The following is an 8,659-nucleotide window of genomic DNA, read 5'->3' on the forward strand; positions in this document are numbered from 1 at the left end:
GTTCCTTTGGGACATGTAAATATAAGTTGTATATTTTTTGTTGTTGTTTGAGGTTTTTGTTTGTTTTGTTTATTTGTTTTGGTACCGGGGATTACAAAAGGGCTTTTTCCACTGAGCTAGATCCCCAGTCCTTTTTTTTTTTAAATTTAAATATGATCTCTTAGGCATACGTGGATTACTCGGGCCTGTCATTCAGCACAGCATTCTGTATCCTTAGAGAATTATAGGGGTGGGGGATGATATCAGGTGCACATGTCTGTCTAGAATGCTCTTCCCTGGATTTTCTCTTGGCTGGCTCATTGTTGACATTTCAGACCAGATGCCCCCTCCTCACAGAAGTCCTCCTTCCCAGCCAGACTTTCTGCCCAACTCAGCACTGGGCCAGCTTTCAGGCCCCACCTCCCCAAGCCTAGGTCCTCTCCATCTGAAAGCTACACTTACTGTTTCTGTTTTTCATCTCCCTTCTCTGTCTGAAATCCTCTTCCCTTATTTCATTTTCTGCTCCTTTTCTGTTTTCCCTAAACTTAAAATTTAAGCTTCATGAGAGCAGGGACCTTGTCTATCTTGTCATCTCTATTTCCTGAGTACTTAAAACAGGGCACATAATAGACTTTCAAAAGAAGATGTTTTCGAATACACTAATCCTTGTCAAGAAAAATTCAACTTATAAAATCATAGTATTATTTTTCATGTGCTTCTTCTAGAAGTAACTTAACATGTCAAATCTAAGTAGTCACTTGAGACTAAAACTAGGGCTGGGGTTGTGGCTCAGTGATAGAGCACTTGCCTAGTATGTGTGAGGCACTGGGCTCGATTCTCAGTACCACACATATAAATAAATTAACTAAATAAAGGTCCATCAACAACTAAAAAAATTTAAAAAACTAAATATTTCTATGCAAAAGGAAATAAGCCTTATTGTTAACTACCAATATATTTTTTTTAACTACCAAATTTTAAAACCAATTTTTCTTTTCTTTTTTTTTTAATATTTATTTTTTTTTAGTTCTCGGTGGACAAAACATCTTTGTTTGTATGTGGTGCTGAGGATCGAACCCTGGCCACACGCATGCCAGGCGAGCACGCTACCGCTTGAGTGACATCCCCAGCCCTAAAACCAATTTTTCTTCTTCTTTTTTTTTTTTTTTTTTTTTTTTGGTACTGGGGAATTAACCCAGGGACACTCAACCACTGAGCCACATAACCAACCCTATTTTGTATTTTATTAGAGACAGGGTCTCACTGAGTTGCTTAGCACCTCACTGTTGCTGATGCTGGCTTTGAACTCATGATCCTCCTACCTCAGGCTCCCCAGAGCTGGGATTACAGGTGTGTGCCAACATGCTCAGCTCCAATATTTTTTAATGAACATCTTTTTCTTCCTTTCACAACTCAAGTGTGTTCTGCATTTTTCTTAACAGTGAGATTTCTGCTATGTTGAATAAACTGTTTCAAATGCCCCCAAAGAATGATCTATATAATGTTTCACAAGTGTTTCACGGAAATCAACTGAAAGAGTTTGAGAAATTTTAATCAAAGAAATTCTCTCCCTTTTAGGAGGCTACCTTCCCTCTGTTTTTTGTTGTTATTTGTTTGTTTGTTTGTTTGTGCTTTGAATAAGAACACTGAACTACACTGCCAACCCTTTTTATTTTTTAATTTTGAGACGGAGTCTCACTGAAAGGAAAGTGAGGGAGACAGGCAAGAGAGAAATGAAAGACAGAGACCAGGCAGAGGTAGACATGAGAGTTTATTTGTCAGAGCTGACAAATAAAGGCCATCTCTCCATAGACAGAGAGAGGCAACACAGGCTTGGGGTTCGTAACTTTTATGTGGCAGGTTCAGGGATTAGAGCAGGGTGGTTAAGGGTGGGGTTGGTATGAGGGAGTGGTGAGCCTTTCTCAGAAAGGCTCTTGGGCAGGAAAGTGAAATTTTTTCTTAAGATGGTGGCTGTCACTTAAGATGGCCATACAGATGCTAAGCAAGGACCTTATGCTCACTAAGTTGCTGAGGCTAGTCTTGAATTTGTGATCCTCCTGCCTCAGCCTCCTAAATTGCTGGGATTACAGGTGTGCGCCACTGTACCTGGCTATATTTTCTACGTGTCTGATGATATGGATAATTTTCCACAGATTTTTTCTGGCCCCATACATTTTTAACCTTATTGTTTCCTCCATTCCCTTCAAACTTCCAGTGCTGGATGCCAAAGAGGAAGTTCATCCTACAATATATCCGGCCTTGCCTTCTGTAGAGAATAGGATGTGGGTTTTCCCAGAGACTCCTCACTGGCTGAGCCAGCAATAACTTAGATGTAGCAGCTGCAAATTGCATAAATGTTTTCTACTGAAACAAAACTAAACGTATCTCCAGCTCAACTTTCCCTTGACAGGCCCTCCAAAATGCCTGCAGCTGCCTCCAGCCAGCGCCACGTGAGGAGTCCTGATAGAGGGGAAGTTGAGATGGAGAGAGTCATCAATATTAGCCCACTGCAGGTAAAAGCTATTCTGATTTTTGTGTATTTTTAAAAATCAATATTCTTTTTTTTTTTTCTTTCTATCTTTGGTGCCTCATGCATACTAGGTAAGTACCCTCCCACAGAGCTTACTCTCCCAGCCCAAGAAAAGATCTAACCTTGAGTACCTATGAAGGGGGTCTCTCCCATTCCTTGATAAAAGTCTATGCAAATGAGGGACCCTTAAACTCAAGTTTTATGGTAAGTCTGTCCCTGTCACAATTCTTCGGATTCATATGTTCAGCCTCCTGTGCTTCCTGTGGGCATCCTAGAGCCCCACCAGCGCAGCAAGTCTCAAACCTAGTGCACTACCCTCTCCCTGCTGCTGGCAGTGATATTGTCCCTGTAGCATTTGATTGTCCACTTTCTCTCCAGTTACCCAAGTTAAAATTATGACAGAATTCCCTTATTTTTTTTTTTTTTTTGTACCAGGGATTGAACCCAGGGGCACTTAACCATGGAGCTACATTCCCAGACCTTTTTTTGTATTATTTACTTAGAGATATGGCTTTGCTGAGTTGCTTAGGGCCTCCCTAAATTGCTGAGACTGGCTTTGAACTCACAATCCCCCTCTCCCCTCGTCTCCTGAGCCGCTGGGATTACAGGTGTACGCCACGGCACCTGGCAGATGCATTTTTTTTAAAATGGTATATCATAATTATATAGTGGGACTCTTTGTAACATATCCTTGCCTGCACATAATTTGATCAATTTCATTTGACAATTGCCTTTATCTCCTCCAGTTCTCCAACCTCTAATCACAAAGTCCCATAACTTAATTCCTGTTTCCTGAATCTATTCTCGTCTTTCCATCATCCACTACTCTTGTTGAGTCTCTCATCACTCTTTTGCCCAAATAATTGCAATAACTAACTGCTTTTCTTCTCTCCCTCCATCTCGTGTCCCTCAATTTCATCCACTCCACAACTGCATACTCAATGAATTAAAACTCAAACCTAACTATTTATTTCTTTTTTAAAATTTATTTGTGTCTTGTTTTGTTTTGGGGGTGTTAGAGATAGAACCCAATGCCTAGGCAAATGCTCTACCACTGAGATACAACCCCAGCCCCTAATCATATAATTCTAAGCCTGAAATCTTTCAGTCTGCTGGCAAGGTTTAGGTCACTTAATATGACACACACAGCTGTCCATCATGACACTGCAGCTGCTGTGGTAGCTCCTCAAGTGTGGATTGGGAATCCACTAACTCGAAACTGCTTTCATATTGCTAATGGAATTATTTGCCTTTGCACCATCTTTCTTTCATGAGCATACAGTGGAGTCTTCAGCAGTGACAGACACACGGTGTCCAGTGCAGGAGCAGATAAGAGAAGCCAGCTATTCCTACTGTGTACAGTAAAAAGACTCGTGAAGATGTTGACCACCACCACACTTCTCATTAAGTCATATTCAAGAAAATTATTTTCCCCATAAAATAGAAATTAAGGTAATACGTATTTAAATAAATAACTATGTTTTATGTTTCTCAGTTTTTATTTCTAACATGAAAACATAAATAAATGAGGTTTATATAATCAAAAACTCTTGAGAAGGAGTCCTCAATAATTTTTTTTTAAGAGAGAGAGAGAGAATTTTTTTTTTAATATTTAGTTTTTAGTTTTCAGCGGACACAACATCTTTGTGGTGCTGAGGATCGACTTGAGCCACATCTCCAGCCTCCTCAATAATTTTCTTTTTAATTTTTTATTGTTGGCTGTTCAAAACATTACATAGTTCTTGATATATCGTATTTCACACTTTGATTCAAGTGGGTTATGAGCTCCCATTTTTACCCCATATACAGATTGCAGAATCACATCAGTTACACATCCATTGATTTACATATTGCCATACTAGTGTCTGTTGTGTTCTGCTGCCTTTCCTATCCTCTACTATCCCCCCTCCCCTCCCCTCCCCTCCCCTCTTCTCTCTCTGCCCCCTCTACTGACATTCATTTGTCCCCCTTGTATTATTTTTCCCTTTCCCCTCACTTCCTCTTGTATGTACTTTTGTATAACTCTGAGGGTCTCCTTCCATTTCCATGCAATTTCCCTTCTCTCTCCCTTTCCCTCCCACCTCTCATCCCTGTTTAATGTTAATCTTCTTCTCATGCTCTTCGACCCTACTCTGTTCTTAGTTACTCTCCTTATATCAAAGAAGACATTTGGCATTTGTTTTTTAGGGATTGGCTAGCTTCACTTAGCATAATCAATAATTTTCACGATTATGAAGTCCAATACTAAAATGGTAGAGATCTGCTACTCTGCAGCGCCCTCTCTTGGCCACCCCTGCATATTATGCTCTGCTCTAGCCTGCCAACGCTGAGCTTATTACTATGGTTCTGCACACATCCTGCACATGCACCATGTTTTCTCCCCCCTCCTCCCCTCCTCTTCCTCCTCCTCATAATTTTTTAAATACCTTGCTTTTATTTATTTTTATGTGGTGCTGAGGATCATCGAAGCCAGCACCTCACACGTGCTAGGAGAGGACTCTATCGCTAAGCTACAACCTCAGCCCTTGTTTTCTCTTCTTTCTGGAGCCATTTGTAACTCTTCAGGATGATTTAGGTTTCACATTGCATTCAACACATAGTATGATATATCTGTTGATGGATCTGACTCCTCATAAAACTGGGATTTTTTTTTAAACTAGGGATTGAACTCAGAAGTGTTCTTCCACTGTTCTTCTACACCTGCATCCCTTTGTATTTTTTATTACAAGTTGCTAAGGCTAGCCTCAAACTTGGAATCTCCCAACTCAGCCTCCTGAGTCACTGAGATTACAGGTGTACATCACTGCACCAGGAAAAACAGGATCCTTGAATGAGGTATTATGTCAGTATCACAGAGATGACCCCTGTGCCTGACGTGGTGCCTCTTACCAAATAAGCACTCTGTAGTCTTTGGCAAAAAACTAGTTGTCTTGTTCTTTGGTTCCCACAAATAAAAAAAAAAAAAATTATGCCTGATGCTATATTATGTTTATAATATATTTGATTTTTTTTTTATTTCATTAAGATAAAATCTCTGGAAATTTTCCCACAAATACTTTCTTTCTACTAATGCATTGAAAAATCTCATTTGGTCAAAGAATGAAATCCCAGCCTGGGGATTTAGCTCAGATGGTAGAGTGCTTGCCTCACATGCGCAAAGCCCTGGGTTCAATCCCCATCACAAGGAAAGGAAAGGAAAGGAAAGGGGGAGGGAGGGAGGGAGGGAGGAAGGAAGGAAGGAAGGAAGAAGAAAAGAAAGAAAATCCCTGTCTACAATGGAGGTTTGAAATTCAAAGCTTTCGCCTGTAGAGGGCGTCCTTAAGAGTCGATGCCATTAGTCACATCCTACACTGCTGTTTTCTCTGGAATTAAAAAAAAAAAAAAAGGAAAGAAAAGATTTCTCAACAGCTTTCTGATACTTACTATAAAAAGTGAATGTGCTGTTTCAACGCAGAATAAATTAAATTTGTTGGTTTTTTAAGTAGAGAAAATTTAAAATTTAAAATCCTCATGAGGACCTGAAAGAAAAGTGAATTCTCAGACAAAACAGAATTCCTGTTGACCCTTTGTTAAAACATGACTCATCTTTGTTAAAACATTACTCATCACTAGCTGCTCTAGTGTTTTGTCTTTTTTTTTTAACATGTTTTTATTCAAGATCGATATTTGTTACCTATTTGGAGAAAGACTGACAGAAAAACAGTGTTCCGCATTTTAAAGGACCATTTAGTGCAGCAGGAAATATAGGACCTTCATCTTTTTATTGTGTGTGCAGGCAAACCCCATGCACCCAGCAGTGCACAATGCTAGATATGAAGAAACTGCCTTTGGAAACAATGAGTAATGTAGGGCTAGATGGCCTTTAAAAGCCGAAGCACATGTCCAATTCAAACAATATTCAGCAGGGCCGTTTGTGAGACTGCCATGCTTTAAACAATAGATACAATACGGTCCATGACTGAGAGAGAAACTCATGGCACTCAGCTCACATGGAATACAGGCAACTGCATGAACTAAAATTTGGCAAACTAATCCAAGTTCCAGCTTTGCCAGCAAACATCTCAGTACATTTAGGTAAAGTCTTCATCAGTGCCTCACTTTCCCTATTTTTAAAGTTACATTTATCAAAATCTCTTCCTTATACCACAAAAATGCTTAAAACAGCTTATAATTAAAATATACAATGAAGGTGTGACATAAAAACAGCAGCTCGTAGCCAAGAGAAAGAACAAAAAACTGTCAACTGAAGAAATCAGCTTCTATGGAGAGACTTCTGGTTTGGATCTAAGCACTTGCCAGTCAAGGAATAAAGTAAAAGCAAACAAACAAGCTGGACACTGTGGTGCACACCTGTAATCCCAGCAACTAGGGAGGCTGAGGTCAGGAGGATTGCAAGTTTGAGGCCAGCCTCAGCAACTTAGTGGGGACCTAAGCAATTTAGCGACACCCTGTCTCAAAAAAAGAAGATTCAAAGAGCTGGGAATGTAGCTCAGTGTTAAAGTGTCACTGGGTTCAATTAAAAAGAAGCAAAAATATGGGGCTGGGGTTATGGCTCAGCGGTAGAGTGCCTGCCTCGAAAGTACGAGGCCCTGGGTTCGATCCTCAGCCCCACATAAAAATAAATAAAGTAAAGGTATTGTGTCCAACTACAACTACAAAAAATAAATATTAAAAAAAGAAGCAAAAATATCACCACTGATCTATCCTGTATTTCAGAAGACATCTTCCAGTTTGGTCTTTCTTTAGCACTGAATTCTAAAAGAAAATTCCTACATGTCACTTAATAAATAATGTCTTCAATTATGTTAAAGCAAATGCAGCAGGAACCTTCCCATAACGACTTATTTGATGAACTTCAATGAGAACTAAGACCTGACCTTAAACCTCCATGTATCATACATTAAATCAAATGGAAATAATAGCGCTCATCGGCCTGCCTGAAAGATCATTAAAAACAAAGACAGAGAAGGGCAATATTACAAGTGCTATCAAATGTATCCCTCCAGGTGGATGATAACAAGATCTGCTTTCTGTTCTTTTATTGGTGCTAACTGGAGGGGAAAGGCGACGTTTTAAGTACACAGGAAAATTACTAAAGGTTATTTAAGAAACTATTATCTAGTTATCTGTGGGGAATGGGAACAGAGTCCTGGGAAAGAAAATCTTTTTCCCTACCTTTGCTCCCCTCTGAAATATTTAAATCTTTGATAATGGCAGTGTATTATTATTTAATACTTTTTAAATGGGAAAGAAAAGCCCATAAGTACTATCCTTTTCACTGTTATTTTAGTCATGATATAGTTTGTCTCTTTGCAGGTTAGCTCTTGCCGAAAACAGACTTTTAGTAAAGAGAGAGTTTAACTGTAAAGGTACAATCAGGAATCTCCTGGATACCCAACATCAAAAAAAGAAGACAGTCTGCCCTCAGAGAGCTCAATACAGAAAATTCAAGAACCCAATATACTTCCTCTCTCTTTGTTTATATTCTTTCTGCTTCTTTCTTTTTATCTTCCCAAATTCTGTCAGCTGATAGCTGACTTCAGCCGGATACCAAGACTGTGTGATCAAATATGACCACGGATGGCGGGTGTGGTGGCACCCTCCTGTGATCCCAGTGACTCAGGAGGCTGGGGCAAGTTTGAGACCAACCAGGGCAACTCATCAAGACCCTCTCTTACATCAAATAAATAAATAAAAGGTCTGTGGATATAGCTTAGAGATAAAGTGCCCCTGATTCAATCCTCAGTATGGGGGGGGGGATGGGGTGAGAGAGAAAGTGAGGCACATTCGGGTGGGAAAGCACCTCAAAATACAGTTCAATCATCTATCCTTATCTGCATCCAAATTTGCCACAAACATGATCCAGCTATATACAGCAGAAACCTCTCTCTCTCCCTGTTCCAAATACGCAACCTTCCAATGTCAGGTCCAAAGGCAGCCCTGCTTCCCTCAGACCTGCTTCCTCCAGGAGGTGCACAGTCTACCTCCAGATTCCTAGATTCCTATCCAGGTGTAACTTCTCACTATCTCGAGCTGATGCAGTAATCAAAGGTTTTCAATTTTTAGATGCTGCCCCAGAGATTCTGATTCAGGGTCCACTGTGGGACCTGGGCATTGGGAATTTGAACAGGCCCCTGGTCATTTAGGGGC

Source organism: Marmota flaviventris, chromosome 8 (assembly GCF_047511675.1).
Source record: "Marmota flaviventris isolate mMarFla1 chromosome 8, mMarFla1.hap1, whole genome shotgun sequence".
NCBI classification, from domain to species: domain Eukaryota; kingdom Metazoa; phylum Chordata; class Mammalia; order Rodentia; family Sciuridae; genus Marmota; species Marmota flaviventris.